General features: G+C 34.9%; 1 long non-coding RNA gene across 1 annotated transcript in view; it reads left to right on the plus strand.

Moving 5' to 3' along the window:
- LOC136839639 (uncharacterized) overlaps positions 1-16,910 on the plus strand; it is a 251,738-nt gene that overhangs the window by 211,716 nt on the left and 23,112 nt on the right. Inside the window, exon 9 of the long non-coding RNA XR_010853425.1 lies at positions 5,256-5,353. This is a non-coding gene — a long non-coding RNA (uncharacterized lncRNA). The remainder of the gene's footprint in view (positions 1-5,255; positions 5,354-16,910) is intronic.

Below are 16,910 nucleotides of genomic sequence, written 5' to 3' on the forward strand. Positions count from 1 at the left end.
TTCAAAATACTCTTACTGTGTGGTAAGAAATTATGATGCGAAGAAAAAGCAACGGAATGAGTCTGAATTAATCCTTGTTAATCGACATCCGCCTTTTACTTGCTAATAAAATATCTGCTTACTTGGTCCCAAACACGTTTAGCTTCACAAAGCCCTGAAGAGACAGGCAGACGCCAAATAAGCCAAGTATTCATATGACCTCAAGAGACAAAGAGCAGAGACATTCAGGAAGGATTTTGGTAAAAACAAATAAGAAAATTAATCGCGAGTTCTGTTCCCGCAGTTACACGAAGAAAACACAGATAAGGAGGAAAGAATTAAATATCTTACTAATATAACTTTCATGTTTCATTCTTGCGCGACATCTTGGAAGTAGCTCATATCTGCAAAGAATGGAAGTTGTGAAGAAACCTTGTGAAAAGAAGAATAGAGATGGAGACAGACAATGTAAGAGAGGATGGTGTTTGGTGTTGACTGTTGATTCTTGTAAGTAAAAGCAATTCTTCCAAGGTATATTCAATGATATAAAATTTTTATACTCGCCCGAAAGACCCATTCGAATTTTTATTTAATTAAAAGCCCTTGTGGCCGAAAATTGTTCTCCGCTCCATAAGGTTATTGATCCACCAGCAAAATAAAAACAAAAAAAAAACAAAAGAAGCTAGCGACATGAGCCTCAAATCATGATATGTTGTTCAAGAAGAGTCCATGACAGGTTCATATAATGTCTTTCACAGGAATGTATCAAATCCTTTTGGTTTCTTAACTGTAACGTCAAGAGAATCTCCCCTTATGGGGTAAAGAAAACCTTTTCTCCTATCCGTGTAATTTCTTTTAAATCCTTCAAAGGATTTCATCTGATCCTTTAGCTCTTTCATTACTAACCTCATGAAAGCATCTCCAAATTCCTTGGCCTTGTGCCTTAGATCTTTATCTGGTATTACTGTGGAAATCCTTCTTCAAGACTTCCAGTAATCCTTGACGGCTCTCCTTAGTACCACCATTAAAATGCTTTCATATAATTTCACGTCATCATTTGGAAGAAGAAGTCTGACATAAACACACAAGTGTTAGATACATCATCATTACGAGACACGGAATTTCTGCCTTATTTTTACTCGGCAAAGCTGGATCTATTCAGCGCAGTTATAACGATCCATAGATATTTGTCTGAATGGATGAACGTTTGCCATTTACGTATATTTTAATGTTCATCGTAAGTCTACTACGTAATCATCTTATCTTAAACTTTCAGTGTATATTACATCGGTGAACAAAGCGTTAGCTGATGAAGAACAACGTTCCCCCTCTAAAGGGATCCCTCCCACGCGTCTGTTTTAATTATAAAAGCTGCGTGTCCTTTTTTTGATGTCATCCTGTGCATCCCCTAATTAAACTTTTATCCGAAGCCCTCTGAAGAATCATGAGGCTGGAATAATGAGGGGAAAAGAAAGTCTCTCTTCTTTTGATCCCTGACGTAATGCCTCAGAATTTTAAAGAATAAAACAAGGTACATTTTAGGCGTCTATTTAAAGCCTAACAAAAAACTGTGTCATTTTTGTTCTCTGGGTTTACCCTCAAAGTTACGTGGCTTTAATGGTTTTTTCCAGTCTTGTAAACTATAAAGATAGAGACACGGCTGTAGCTTATTATGATAGAAAAATTAGGAATCTGTTAACAATGATTGCTTGGTTAGGTAAAAGGGGTAAAAATTTTAAATGCCAAAAAGCCCGTCTCTCTCTCTCTCTCTCTCTCTCTCTCTCTCTCTCTCTCTCTCTCTCTCTCTCTCTCTCTCCCCCAAAGACACTACAAAAAGCCGAATTAGCTCTCAACGGAATGCGACTGTTAATTCGATAATTTAAGTGAAAATGACAAAATCCCATTTCCGTATGAAAGGATAAACTTGATTCTTGAGTAACTAAAATTTCCAGTCCGAGATTCAGCCTCCGCCATCATGTCATTTTCAAGGAGAATCATACACATCATAACCACTTACCTCTGCTTTATGAAGAGCAATGTGTATTCAAATATTTATCCGCCGGTGTGTAGCACAGATATAGCTTACTGAAAGTAGACCTCTTCTAGACTCACCGTCGTCAGTCTTGGCCAGTTTCACCATCCAGTAAGTTGGCCAGTTTCTAGCATCTTGTGTTATCGCTCTTATTGCTGTTTTTGAGGGTAGGGTTACGGTAGTAGATTAAATAGCATGCTGGAAAACTTCGCGTTTTCATTTTTGTAGTGAGGGATGAGGTTATTAATTGCTTTTTTTGATTAACTTTAAATTAAACAGTATTTTGTGAGATTAAATGCTTTAAATTACTTCAGAGAACGAAAGCAAATAAATCTCGCGTTTTAGAAATCAGTTCAGTGTGTAACATGGATAAGCATTTCACAAGTATTTGTTAGGGTTAAAGCTCCTTGGGTACAAATAAAAAGCGGAAAACATAGACAAAACTTTTTTAAATATACGTCAGTGAACGTAAAAAATATTTAAGAACTGTTTTTGTGAGAAAGCACAGGAGCATCATTGCGTTTCATATTTCTTCGTACACAGCTAATTATTCTTTTATTGATTCAGCGAAATCTCTATTTGTATCCTCTAAGAAATGGGTGTCATCCTTATGCATGTATATATGTATATACGTATGTCTGTATAAAGGATGGTTTCAGAACTCCCCACAACACCACATAAGAAATATAGCTTCCTTCAAATCAGATTGCTTCCTAAGAATTAATGATATCAAAGTTGTAAAATGAATGGCCAGTTTATCATCATAAAAAGTCTCTCCTTGAAGCAGGTTTGATACATCTCGGAAGACGAGAATTTTGCAATTAAAACTTTCCCCAGAATTTTCCAGCGCCCCCTATTTGCCGGTATGAGGGTTGAATGAGGTTCTTCCCGAATCTGTCTCAGTATCTCGTCTTCTTAGAGACTGACTGAATATCTTTGTAAAACTGAGTGATCTATTCATTCATAAGTTTGCGTTGATTTTTGGTAATATACGGAAGAATGCACAAATTAAATTAGTGAAGGTTGATTTTCGCATTCATGTCTACTACAAGAATTTAAGAAACCAATATCGTATTTCTTTCCGTTGCATACAACACAATAGCAAGTAACAGAAATAGGAATGAATATACTTTCACAAGTTTTATCATGATGTTCAAGGGTGTATTTTGATTTTTAGTTTTGTGTAAAAGAAAACTATTGAGATGGCTTCGTCAATCCGTCCGCATTTTTTCTCTCCGACCTCAGATCTGAAAAACTATTGAGGCTAGAGGGCTGCAAACTGGTATGTTGATCATCCACCCTCTAATCATCAAACATACCAATTTGCAGCCCTCTGGCGTCCGTAGTTTTCATTTCATTTAAGGTTAAATTTAGCCATGATCGTGCGTCTGGCAACGCTATAGGACAAGCCACCACCGGACCGTGGCTGAAAGTTTCATTGGCCGCGGCTTATACAGGAAACTCGATTGCGCCGGAGTTTCTTCGGCGCAGTTTTTACTTGTTTAAGATGAGGACAATTCTTGCTGTGCTGCTGCAAAGAGATAAATTTTAATAAACAATGTTGCTTCAGTGGGCAAAAACCAACTTGCTTCCTTAAACTTTATTCAGGAACATGCTTATGATTTGAACATATAAACTAGCTTTGACCTTGACCTTCAACTCGCATGTGTAGGTTGGCTTTCTGTACTGGTTCCTTCCATGCACAAAAACATTAATAACCTTCCTATGAATTTTTCATCACACGTTCGAATGCTTTTCGAATGAACACGGAGGGATGATGTAATCAGTGAAATAGCCTTTTTTCTAATAACCCTCTAAGCTTCACTGGCTACTTGCCGCCCGCTACTTCACCTTAGCGTGAAAGCTTCTTTGCAGAATGAATTAGATACTAATATATGCCACCGTGAAGCTTCCGAACCATGCCTGTTTTCTCTAGCGTGAATAGGCCAGTATTCATACAGTATATCAGGACGATGCTCCCACAGAACTCAGAGATGGAAATAGTAATGTTCCGTATACGGATTTTTCAAAGAAGATTCTCTTAAGATTTGAGTAAATGGTGTTTCCAAGAAAGGAAAAACTGGGATAATTGTGACGCCTATGTCTAACTGCTCGAAAAATACCGATTAAAAATGACTAAAAGAAAAAGTATACCCACATTTTTATCTTTCTCTTCCAAGATTTGTAGGAACCATCCCTTTTATTTAGACGAAAAATGTAATCTTAAATACTTGCGGGTTCTTCTTGATTAATGGGATGGTCTCGAGCAGAAAAACAACTGCGTATTCTGGGGATTCAGTAAAAAGAGAAATTAGAATAGCAGTGGACACCGAGGAGTCTTGAATTTCAGCATTATTGTCCTGCCTCGAGAGTTTGGTTCATTTCAGTGGTTTTTGTCTTCATTAAATATAACTCTTATTACCAATATTGTTTTCTACAGTCTCGATAAGAGCAACTTTCCGCTAAGCCTGGAGTGTGAGCAAATTAGAAATTTTATCTTGATATATATTTGATGTCATTATGAAAGAAAAGCAAATATTTTATGAAATTCTCGTTTTGACTACTAAGAGAGATCAGGTGTAAAACAAATGTAAGGTTCATGAATAAATTAAATATAAATATTACTTTATTTTAAAAATGATTGACCATGAGAAGAAACAAGTAAGAAATGCGCCGAAGTGTCTTCGGCGCAATCGAGTTTTCTGTACAGCCGCCACGGCGTATAATCAAGGCCACCGAAAATAGATCTAGCTTTCGGTGGTCTCGGTATAATTCTGTATGAGCCGCGGCCCACGAAACCTTAATCACGGCCTGGTGGTGGCCCACCCTATATCGTTGCCAGAAGCACGATTATGGCTAACTTTAAGCCTAAATAAAATAAAAAAAAACTACTGAGGCTAGATGGCTGCAATTTGGTATGTTTGATGATTACAGGGTGGATGATCAACATACCAATTTGCAGCCCTCTAGCCTCAGTAGTTTTCAAGATCTGAGGGCGGGCAGAAAAAAGTGCGGACGGACAGACAAAGCCGGCAAAACAGTTTTCTTTTACAGAAAACTGAAAATCCGCAGTCACTATCGTATGTCTCAATAAACTGACTACAGTATAAGCGCATAATTTGACACTTTGTGTTGGCGATAAGAGAGGGAAGCATTCTCAAAATTGTTATTTCAATTTGTTGATATAAATATTATTGTTTCCTCAGGAGATTACTAGCTTTCATGACAGCATTTGATCTTTCAGGTACTGAGGTCGACTGATTTTAACCTAGTAACTGTGTGACTGTAAGTGGAAGGTGACAAGAAAAGTCAGCAGTGAATGAAACGCATATTTTACTCAAGGTAAGCCAGAGTTATAGTCATGTTCAAAATTTTTAGGGTAAAGAAAAATATGGCATCGTAATGTTTTCTCATCTCTATAAGTTGGCATATAGCGTAGTAAGGAGACTCATGTCGTACATTAGAGGATAAAGACGATTCAAATTATTAAGCAATATTTTCACGCTGACAACGACTACACTTTGATAATCATTAAAAATACTTAGACCCAGTTCAGATTTACACAGTTTATAGGGTTATTCACGTCACTGGTCACTAAATCCGAAAAGCTATCAGGCTTAGTATAACGCGAAACTAAACAGCAAAGCTGCCTGACAACATCTGAAACAATACGAATAACACAAGGGATTTCACCAAACAAGCTTTGTGTTAGGAAGGAAACTTCTTTAAAACAAAGCGTAGTATAAGAGAAGATTTTAATGCCTAAAAGTTATGCAAATAAAGCAGGAGAAAGAAATTGAAGAAAATTCCAAATCAGAAAACTTTTTCCAAATCACTTCGTTTTATCAATTTTTTAGAACTTTTTAGAAATTTTGTTCACTTCGTTTTATCAATTTTATCATTAAATTCAAAGACATTTTAAGACTTGGGGGTGAAATGAATAAGAAAAGGACGTTGGATCCATTTACAGAAGCGATTATACTGTATTTTACATTTTTCGCACTATACCGCATTGGTAAATAAAGCCGTTATTTGATAAAGAACAATGTTTCCCTGCTAAAAGGATCCCTCCCACGTGTCTTTTTTAATTAAAAAATCTGTGTCCTTTTCGATGTCATCCTGTGCATCCCCTAATTAAACTTTTATCCGGAGCCCTCTGGAGAATCATGAGGCTGGAATAATGAGGGGAAAAGTAAGACGCTCTTCTTTTGATCCCTGACGTAACGCTTCAGAATTTTTAAGAATAACCCGGTAACTTTTAGTGGTGTATTGAAAGTCAAACGAAAATGTGAGTATTTTCCGTTCTCTTGGCTCTACCCTTGAAGTTACGTGATTTTCCCCTCAGTCTTTTCAACTGTAAAGATATACATATAATTGTTGCTTGTAAAAAAAAAAAATTAGGATGAGTCTGTTAACAATGATTAGTTAGTTAGGTAAGAGGAGTAAAATTGTTAAATGCCAAAGAAATTTTTCCTATCTATTCATCCATATTCTCAATGGTTCTGCTCTCTCTCTCTCTCTCTCTCTCTCTCTCTCTCTCTCTCTCTCTCTCTCTCTCTCACAATGGAAGAGTAACCTACAAAAAACAGATTCAGATCTCAGCGTACGTCAACTATTTATCCGATATTGACATCATTAAAGGGAAAATGGGCATAATCACATTTCCATGTGAAGGGCTGATCGTGAGTAACCTAATTTACGACCATGATTCAGCCTCGAACCATCATGTCATTTTCATGAAGTCATGCGCATCATAATCACTTCTGTATAAAATAAAATATGTATTCATACATATTCTAACACAAATAATTATAGCATTTCTGTCGTCTAATCTGGGGCCAGCTTCCTTTATCAACAGACCTTATAAGTGCGCATATGAAGGTTCCTTTAACGCCCGTAGGTTCAGGGACTGTCGTCTCGACTGTCTCTTATATTACTGCCATTTTTAATGCCAAGGGTACACTAAAAAAATAATAAAAGATCTCTTCACGTAAAGCACTAGCTCCGACCACTACCGTCGTTCGTTTTCTCTAGAAAACAATTTACTTTCCTATCTTGTAATTAGAGGGGACGTTATTAGTTGCTTTGTGAAATTAAATGCATTAAATGACTTCAAAGAGTGAGAGCAACAACGGCCAAGAATTTGAAATTTAGTCCCATGCGTTAAATGAATACACATTTCCCAAATAATTTTTAGGGTTAAACCTCTCGTTGCCAGATATAAAGACATGTATTTATCTCTTTCTCTTTCCATTAAAATAGAAAAATATGTATGTATGTATGTATGTATGTATGTATAAAGGATAAAGGATGGCTCCAGAACTCCCCAGAACACCACATAAGAATTACAACTTCCAGCCAAGCAGATTCTTTTTAAGAGTTAATGATATCAAAGTTACAAAATGAATGGCCAGTTTATCATCATAAACGTTTTAGTGTCTCCTTGAAGCAGATTTCATGCATCACCGAAGACGAGAATTTTGCAATTAAAACTTTCTCCAGGATTTTGCAGCCCTCCTTATATGCCGGTATGAGGGTTAAATTAGGTTCTTCCCGAATCTCTGTCACAGTGTCTCGTCCCCTTAGAGATTGACTGGGTACATTCACAAAACTGAGGTATATATTCATTCTTAAGTTTACTTTCATTTTTGGTAACATATGGAAGAATTTACAAATAATTAGTCAACGCGATTATTTTTCTCTTTCGTTTCTGCTAAAAGAAGTTGAGGTATCAGTGGAAATTGACAAGGAATGGCCTTCCACAAGCCTCGTTATGACGTGGAAGGATTCATATTGATTTGCTATTTGTCTTGAGGACAAATTTTGCTATGCTACTGTAGGCCATTAACCAACTTCACTTCCTTAAACTAAAAGTGTAGAACGCTCCAAGCACTCTTGCATAATTCTTAAGTATGCCTATATTTTGAACATGTAAGCATAGCTTTGACCTTAACCTTGAACTGTATAGGTGCAGAGATCGGCTTCTTGGTTCTTCCATTCCCAGAACCATTAACGGCCTACTTGTGAATTTTTCATTACACGTTCGAATATTTTTTTTACTAGAAATAGATGCATCATGTCAACAAGAAAAGATCATTTTCTATAGCCTTTTGGCACTTGCCAATTACCTCCTGTTACTTGCTACCAACCACTTGTCACCCTAGAGTAAAAGCTTGTTTAGAAAATGAATCAGTTACTACTGTTCCACAGCAAAGTTTCAGAAACATGGCTGTTTTCTCGCTCATGAATTGGGCATCATTTGTAAATCACTATGATGCTTCCTTAGAGATCCTATTCAGTTTTATAGAGCCCTGGTTTTAGTTTGATTACCTTGATTTTTTTTCACATACATGCATGGATTTTACATTCATTTTTCTGACTATTAAATTCATTTTTTTGAGTAACAGTAAATCTGTATTCGAAAGAAAGCATGAATGAGTTAAACGTGTAAACTGGAGAGAGCTCTGAGCTTTCAAACAGATATGAAACGGTGTATTGCGCTTGTTTCCATATACATTTATCGAATGAAAACCGAAAACGCTTGACCCGGAAATGTATGCAAAACAAACAAGGTCTGACTAAATCGGTTCATTCAGTTATGAAACCTTTCTTCTCCCGTGGCCCTCCCTGCCCCCATCTCTCTCTCTCTCTCTCTCTCTCTCTCTCTCTCTCTCTCTCTCTCTCTCTTATTGTTGCCCTGGAATTTTCTTCAACCTTTCAACTTCATAACTTCTGGAGATTATTTTTTCTCAATGTGCCCTGTCAGACTTTGACGATTATGAACTGAAAATCATATTGGGTATTGAAATTTATCATCGTCATTATCGCCTCCAACACTGTTTGACACTAAGGGTCTTTGTGAAATTCCGCACCTCATATCTTTCTTGCAATGTATCATCCATAAATATCCACTCACCTCCAGCCTCCTGTTTCATCTCTGCATTCTAAGTCTGTCAAGTTTCCATCTTTATTCCAGAGTAAACATTTTGTTAATCTCTAACCACTTTTTTCATTGTAGAATCCATGAGAAGGGTAAACATGAAATGTTTTCAAAAGATAATATTTTCCTAAAAGGATAAAATTTCTTTTCCATAAAGACCTATAGTATCCTGATTAGATATTTGAGCATCTCTTTCAGTTGTGCTGGTCTTGAATAATTTTTACAATTGCATAAGTATCATTTGACCAGACCAAATAAAATTTTCTGGATTTTGTTTCTGCTGGTATGCTTTCCACAAATCACATCTAGACTATCCATCCTCGTTCAGAGCTAAAGGCCTTTATGTTTTATATATATATATATATATATATATATATATATATATATATATATATATATATATATATATATATATATATATATATATATATATATGTATATATATATATATATATATATATATATATACATACACACACATATATATATATATTATATATGTATATACATACACACGGTGTAACACGAGTTTATGCCAATATTTCGGGAAATGAAAGAAAAAGTAATTCTGAAGAGAAAATGTTCCATAAGGACATGCATTTAAGGCTTCGTTTGACGGTATAGGGAATTTTAAAATAACCGTTCATCATTAACACTGCTCTCGGGCAAGGGAGGTTCTTAACGGAAACTGGAGTAGCCTGGGGTGTATGTGATGAGGGGGATGAAGTGAATGATACAAGTGGATTGCTCGTCTTTTATGTATAATTCTCTTCTTGCAAGTAGTCTCAGCAGTACTGTATAGCTTTATGTATGAAGTAAGTAGTGTAAATGTTGCCTAGCAACATGTATTTGTGTGATCGTTGAATTCTAGTGAGGTCTGTCTTGCCGTCATTTTTAGGCTTACGCCAATGACCAGTGTGTGATGAATACTTTTGATGGAGAGGAGGGGAATTTTTTTATAATGTATTTTAAATCTTTCATTGGTGCTTAATGAATAAGCCCCCTTGTTCTGTTTCTAACTGCTAATATGGTGTAAATAAGTATGTAATGTGTAAATATCTTATCGTTTATGTGCAAATACTGTTTATTTTAATCGCTATTTCAGCCTGGAAATTGTATCAAGCGATACGAAATGTCGGCTTCTAAATAAATGGATAGAAAGCAGAATGCCTCTCCATACCTCCATCATGTCATATATATATATATATATATATATATATATATATATATATATATATATATATATATATATATATATATATATATATATATATATATATAATAATGTGTGTGTGTGTGTGTGCACGCATGATTACATATATATGTGAATATCTGATAAAAATAAAAGCTCACCAGTTTTTTTCATTCGCATCCACGTTCTAAAATAGATGCTTTTTCTTTCCTTATACCCTTTTATGTGAGATTTTGTATATTCAGGTTTATCAAAATTCTGTCTCTCTATTTTTGTCTGTTTCCTGTGATCTTGTGAATGGCCTATTCAGCAGACACTGAAGCGGTTCAGAATTGGGATCTATGATGTAAATATAAGATTTAAAGGTTGAAAATGCATAAAAGTTTTAGAATATCAAAGGGTATTAACGGCTAGTACAATTTTCAACTCATGACTTTTCTTTATCTCATTTCACATCTTTTTCATATGTTAATTTTTTCCTATCGTAATTATTGGGTTGTTGATTGTGTCAGCAAAAAAAGGAAAATTATGAAAAAACGAGACTAATGGCGAAAATCAAGTGAGATTTTGCATCATCAAAAGATTTTTCCTCACTGGTTGAACTCCTTCTTTAACCTCATTTTATATTCCGTCAGTTTTTATGTTTATTAATGGCGCCTGTAGCAGGGCAGCCAATCGGGGCTACAAAGTCTACCCCAAAGCCAAATCTAAGTCCTTCAAAAGAAGGCATCACGGCGACCCCATATAAAAATGGGAATAAGCTGGGAAGAAGAGGAATGGCGCCTGCATACATCACTCTACTTCGAAGTCATGTAATTCATTAGCAGTTCTTCCTATTTTCCAAATTTATTAGAATGACACAATATGGTCTCTTCATTGCAAGCATGTGTGTGCTGCTTTTGACTAAAAAAATTGGTGCAAAGCAAAAATTAAGGACTGAATTGCAGGTGTTTGGTTTCCACTTCACTATTCATCTTCATTTCAGTTATCTAAATGTCTTTTCAGTGTATTGTAAAAGACATTCTAGGATATTTATGAAATGTCAATACCAAAAACAAGTGAAACTGTGACTACCAGCTTAAAAGATGTCATTAGTATAGAAAACAGGAACGTCTCGTAAGCATAAAAAAAGGCCAAAATCTCTCTCTCTCTCTCTCTCTCTCTCTCTCTCTCTCTCTCTCTCTCTCTCTCTCTCTCTTGGAGAAAATTGCCATCCTGGCTGGATAAGTTTCCTATGGCAAAAATCAGGATTCTGGAAAACAGGATCTTAGCGCATTCCCACAGCACGTGATGTCATTCTCATATCCTCTCGTAGGCAGCCAATACTTGAGTGTCTGGCAGGAAATTAAGGAAGTTGCTGAAGTATATTTGGTTTTGTATCGTTTAGTTTGTATTTGGAGTAGGCAGGAAGAATAGCAGGGCTTGGTAATGATGTCTGTTATTAATATATATCTTGGAAGTGCTTAAATGAAACATAAAGGCAACTAAATAGTAATATATATATACAGTATTCATTTATTTTCTTTCTGTAAGGTCAACGAACAATATCTGCAACCCACAGCCTCTGCATTGTGATGTTAAAATGTTTGTAGGAATAATCTGAGCTACGCAAATATAATAAGGTTTAGAACAAAAATATGGAAATTAACTTTACTGAGTAGTAGTCATCATAAATAGTTTGATTGTATGTACATATATTTATACATATATATTTATGTATTTATGTATATACTTATATATATATATATATATATATATATATATATATATATATATATATATATATATATATATATATATATATGCATGTGTGTATGTACATATAATCAAACTATTTATAATGACTACTACTCTTAATAAAGTTAATTTCCATAATTTTGTTTTAAATCTTATTATATTTGCGTAGCTCAGATTATTCCTACTAACATTTTGCAGTTATTGTTCGTTGACCTTCTAGAAAGAAACATAAGCGAATACTGTATTCGTTAAACTCGAAGTCATAATTATATAAATACGGTAATATGTGTTTACCACTAGAGGCTGGATGGAAAACCAGTTAATGTACTCATTTTAGGTTTGACAGGGTAAATATCGATATAAATATTATTTTATGCCAAAGATAGTTTAAAATTAAGTGGAATTTATTTCACGGCCTTATTTTGAAATTCATAGCATACGCAAATAAAAACAAGTGAAAAATGCGACGAAGTTTTCTGTACAGCGTGTAATGCTGTATGAAACTCTCGATGTGCTGCCGTATGAAACACTCAACTACGAGGCTACGAGCCTACGACTCTCAGCGTTCAGTTGCTCCTCAGATGTGGTCGAGGATGGGTGAGTCGGCGACGCCTCCGGAATTGGACTCGGTGTACCAGACGCACGATTATGGCTAACTTTAACCTTAATTAAAATAAAATCTACTGAGTGAAGCATTGTTTTTGTTTTTACTCTGTTCTTCCGCATTGAACCAGATTAATATTTGTTTGACATATTTGTTCACACTTCCTTTTTTGAGTTGAGCCGACGAAATATTCATGTTTTTGGCTCAGTTTTTCCCTTTTGAGTTGAACCAGGATTTCATTGGTTTTTATTTTCCGTTTCGGGTTAACCGTTGAAAAATTGACTTTTAACTTGGTTTTCCTTTTCAGTTGAATAACGAAAATATTACTTTTGATTTTCTTACGAATTAAACCAATTAAATGTTTTATTGCTCTTCATTTTTCCTGAGAAATGTTGGTTTTCTACTTCAATTGATTGAAAACCGAAATATTTATTTTTATCCTGTCGGGAAGTCAGATAAGTTGGTTTTGGCTTCAGTTTTTTTTTTTTAGTTTAACGAAATATTGATTCTTGTTAACTGTCCGTTTTTTTTTTTTGTTAGACCGATGACATTATTTTTTAATTGCTTCGTGAAAAAAAAGAAAAATATTGATTATTTTTAACTCAGTTTTCATTTTCCTTATGAATTGAACACGCGAACTACAGATTTGCTTTAACCCAACTTTCCCATGTAGTTCAACCAGCTAATTATTGGTTTTCCCTTCCGTTATGAGTTGAAAAAAACCAAATGCTGTTTGGTTTTTAACTTAAAGTTTTTCCCTTCTCAGTGAAACAAAGTAATATTGGTTCTCCTGAGTGTTCCCGATTTCCCTGGCCGGACCTAAGATGTAACGAGACCACGATTATAGGTTCACGCGTCCACGTGAAAAGGAAGGTACCGGGAAGCGCTTGAATCACCAGCTGCAAATTAGACTCATCATTACCATCCCTTCATATGCTAATGCGATTAGATCTCAATTTCCCTCTGATGATAACATTACCGGATAAACTGATGACTCCGAAGTGTTGGCTTATTTGTGGGATATTCCTTTCATAGGATGCTGGAACAGACGAGCAGAGAGAGAGAGAGAGAGAGAGAGAGAGGCACACAGGCAAAATGAGAAGCGTGTGAGCATAGTGGATGATATGACAAAGAAGGTAAGCTTAAATTTATAAAATCCGGAAAATGGAGTTGAAAGGCCTTTCATTACAAATTTCAGTGGATTATTCAAATAAATGTGGTTGTCTCTACCATACCGTATAAGATATATTAGCTTTAAAGAGAACGTGTCTGGGGATATGAGTAATAACTAATTTTCTTGGCATGCTTTTGCAGAAACCTTACATAATTATCATCGACCAAAGGAACGATGACAAAGTTTCACGTGTAAGAGAAAAAGTTTTTTTTTTTTTGAAAAGATGAAATGCAAAATATAATGAAAACTTTTGCGAGAAAAAACCAAATAACATGAAAAACTGTTTCGTGGTATTGTCAGTATTTTCATATTTGTCAGACGCCCAAACAATTAACAGGGAAAGCTGGAAACTTGTCAGACTTCCAAAGAATAAACAAGGAACGCAGCAGTTTGCTATTCTCGAATCACTGAGTCGACAGACTAGAATACACCGCAAGAAAACTGTATTTTCATTTTGTGAGATGTAATACCAGATTACCGTTCCGGTTACAAAGAATTCGCGTTCATATTTACCGTTACATCCCTAATTAAAGGTACACTTCAAATTTGGTGAACTGTGAACTCAGAAGCCTAAGTAGAGAGAAAATTGCAAATCTCCTGTGCTTAACTTTAAATTTTTGTATGAGAAATGTTTCTAAGATTAAAACGTAGATAACATCAACTTAGAGAATGGTGGACAAGTATATTAGCTGATGTGTATATTAATTACATACAGAATAATTCAGCATTTCTTTGAAGTGTATATATACTAAATAGTGATCGATTTGTCTCTACAAAATGCTGCCATCTTTTTGGGTGCACTATAAAGAAAATACCTTTAGTATTATCTCTCTCTCTCTCTCTCTCTCTCTCTCTCTCTCTCTCTCTCTCTCTCTCTCTCTCTCTCTCTCTCTCTCTCTCCAGATATGAGAGTCTGTCATACGACCCTCTGAGAGAACTAACCTATAAATATGGAACGCACACGTCTCTGGGTCTAGAATTTATTCGATAATGTTATCATGAGCGGGAAATTGAGATCTAATCGCATTAGCATATGAATGGCTGATAATGATGGCAGTCTAATTTACAGCTGGTGATTGAAGCTCTTTCCATTATCAACTTTTCTTATGGAAATATAAATTTATCATAATTACAGGATCGTCGTGTAATGTTTCCAAAGTGAAAAATAAAAAAATTAAAAATAAGATTTGTAATTCGAGGGGAGGTTTGGTTAATGATGATGAGGTATTCGCAGGATTTTCGAGTAATTTTTCGTTGATTTCGCATCTTTTAATATTACTTGCATCTTCCATTATTAAAAGCTTTATATTTTCATCATTCTCCTTCCAGTTTCTTTAGGCATATCCATACCGGAATGATGTCTCTCCTGACGATTCAATTGGTAAAACTTCTATATATTTCTGTTTGAGCAAGCATTAATTTACTTGGAAAACTCTCGACTACGAATACTTACGTCCGTATGCTATATATATATATATATATATATATATATATATATATATATATATATATATATATATATATATATATATATATATATATATGTATGTATATATATATATATATATATATATATATATATATATATATATATATATATATATATATATATATATATATATATATATATATATATATATATATGTATGTATATATATATAGTAGTATATATATATATGTGTGTGTGTGTTTGTGTGTACTTATGTGTCGAAACAAAAAACAACCACAAACAGCAAGAAATTCAAGCATTTCATTCAAGTTCAAATCCCGCGTGTAATTAGATTGCGACAACATTCATGGTAAATTAATGTGATACTTCAGGTGTTTGAGTTTGTGCATGTTTGTCGGATTTCATTTTTATTATTTAACCTTGGTAAATAGATAATATAAAGTCATGAGCATCTTTGCTTTAAATTTGCTTTACTTCTCAACTTATGCTTTTGTTGTATTTTTATTTTTGTAGAACTATCTCATATATATATATATATATATATATATATATATATATATATATATATATATATATATATATATATATATATATATATATATATATATATCTGATAGTGTCCGTGAAAACAAAATTCAAAAAGCATGTATTACGAGCTCTAAAATATCAAATATCGAATACTTGAGCTTTCAAATTTTAGTCATTTAAAGGACTTTTAACATAATCCTAACGTTTTGACTATCGCTAGACTTATTCAAAATGCCATTTTAATAAACTGTCACTTTTTTTTATTTATTATTCAATCCTAAGCTGTACCAAGTTCCTCAGTTTTTAAACACTGAAAATGTGAATAACTTGCATGTTGATGAAAATCGGTCAGCGAAAATCAGCGAACCAAGACTTACACGCGTAACTGAAAACCTTCGGAACGAATGACTGATTTCGATCTTCAGTTCATCGTATCAATTGTCAGATAAATTGACAGAAAGACGGATGTGCCTTTTTGTTCTAAGCTAATGGTTTAACTTGTCTTTGACGATTTCCTAGCGAAGAACTCAACACATGAACTTCCTTCTGTCCACGTCGGTATTACCAAGTCCGAGTATTCTACCCCGCAGTGGGGTATTGCCGTCAGTGCGCCTCATGTGGTGCACTGTACGCACTATTTAAGGGTCTTTGCAGCGTCCTTTCGGCCTAAGCTGCAACCTCTTTCATTTTTTTACTGTACCTCCGTTCCTATTCTCTTCCATCTGATTTTCTACCCTCTCCTAACTATTGTTTCATGGTGCAACTGCGAGATTTTCCTCCTTTTTCACCTTTCAGACCCTCTTACCTTCGATTTCCGTTTTAGCGCTGAATGACCCCATAGATCCCAGCGTTTGGCCAATGTCCTAATTTCTAAATTCTATTCTATTATATTCTGAGTATTCTAAATCACCAGTGCCAAATAAAGTTCCGCCGCATATCTAAAAAAAAAAAAAAAAAAAAAAAAAGTCGCTAATGTACTTATGACACTCTCCTCATTTCTTGTCAGACGCATCTTCGAGAACGAATCAGGCTGACATGACTCCTCTTGGGTGTGCGAAAACTTTTCCTCTGTCGGATTCCTGGGTTTTCTTCCGGGAGCTTCTTTTGCCAAAAAGAGAGCGCTCCCTTCTTTGCTTATGTTATCTTTGCGATATTTGCTTCTGTGAGACCTTCCGATTGTGTCTTTTGAACCAACAACTGCGGGTGTTCTCCCGCCTCCTGATTGTTTTCAACCTCATGAATTTTGTGTATCGTAGAACAGTTGAATTTTGGGT

This window comes from Macrobrachium rosenbergii, chromosome 6 (assembly GCF_040412425.1).
Source record: "Macrobrachium rosenbergii isolate ZJJX-2024 chromosome 6, ASM4041242v1, whole genome shotgun sequence".
NCBI classification, from domain to species: Eukaryota; Metazoa; Arthropoda; class Malacostraca; order Decapoda; family Palaemonidae; genus Macrobrachium; species Macrobrachium rosenbergii.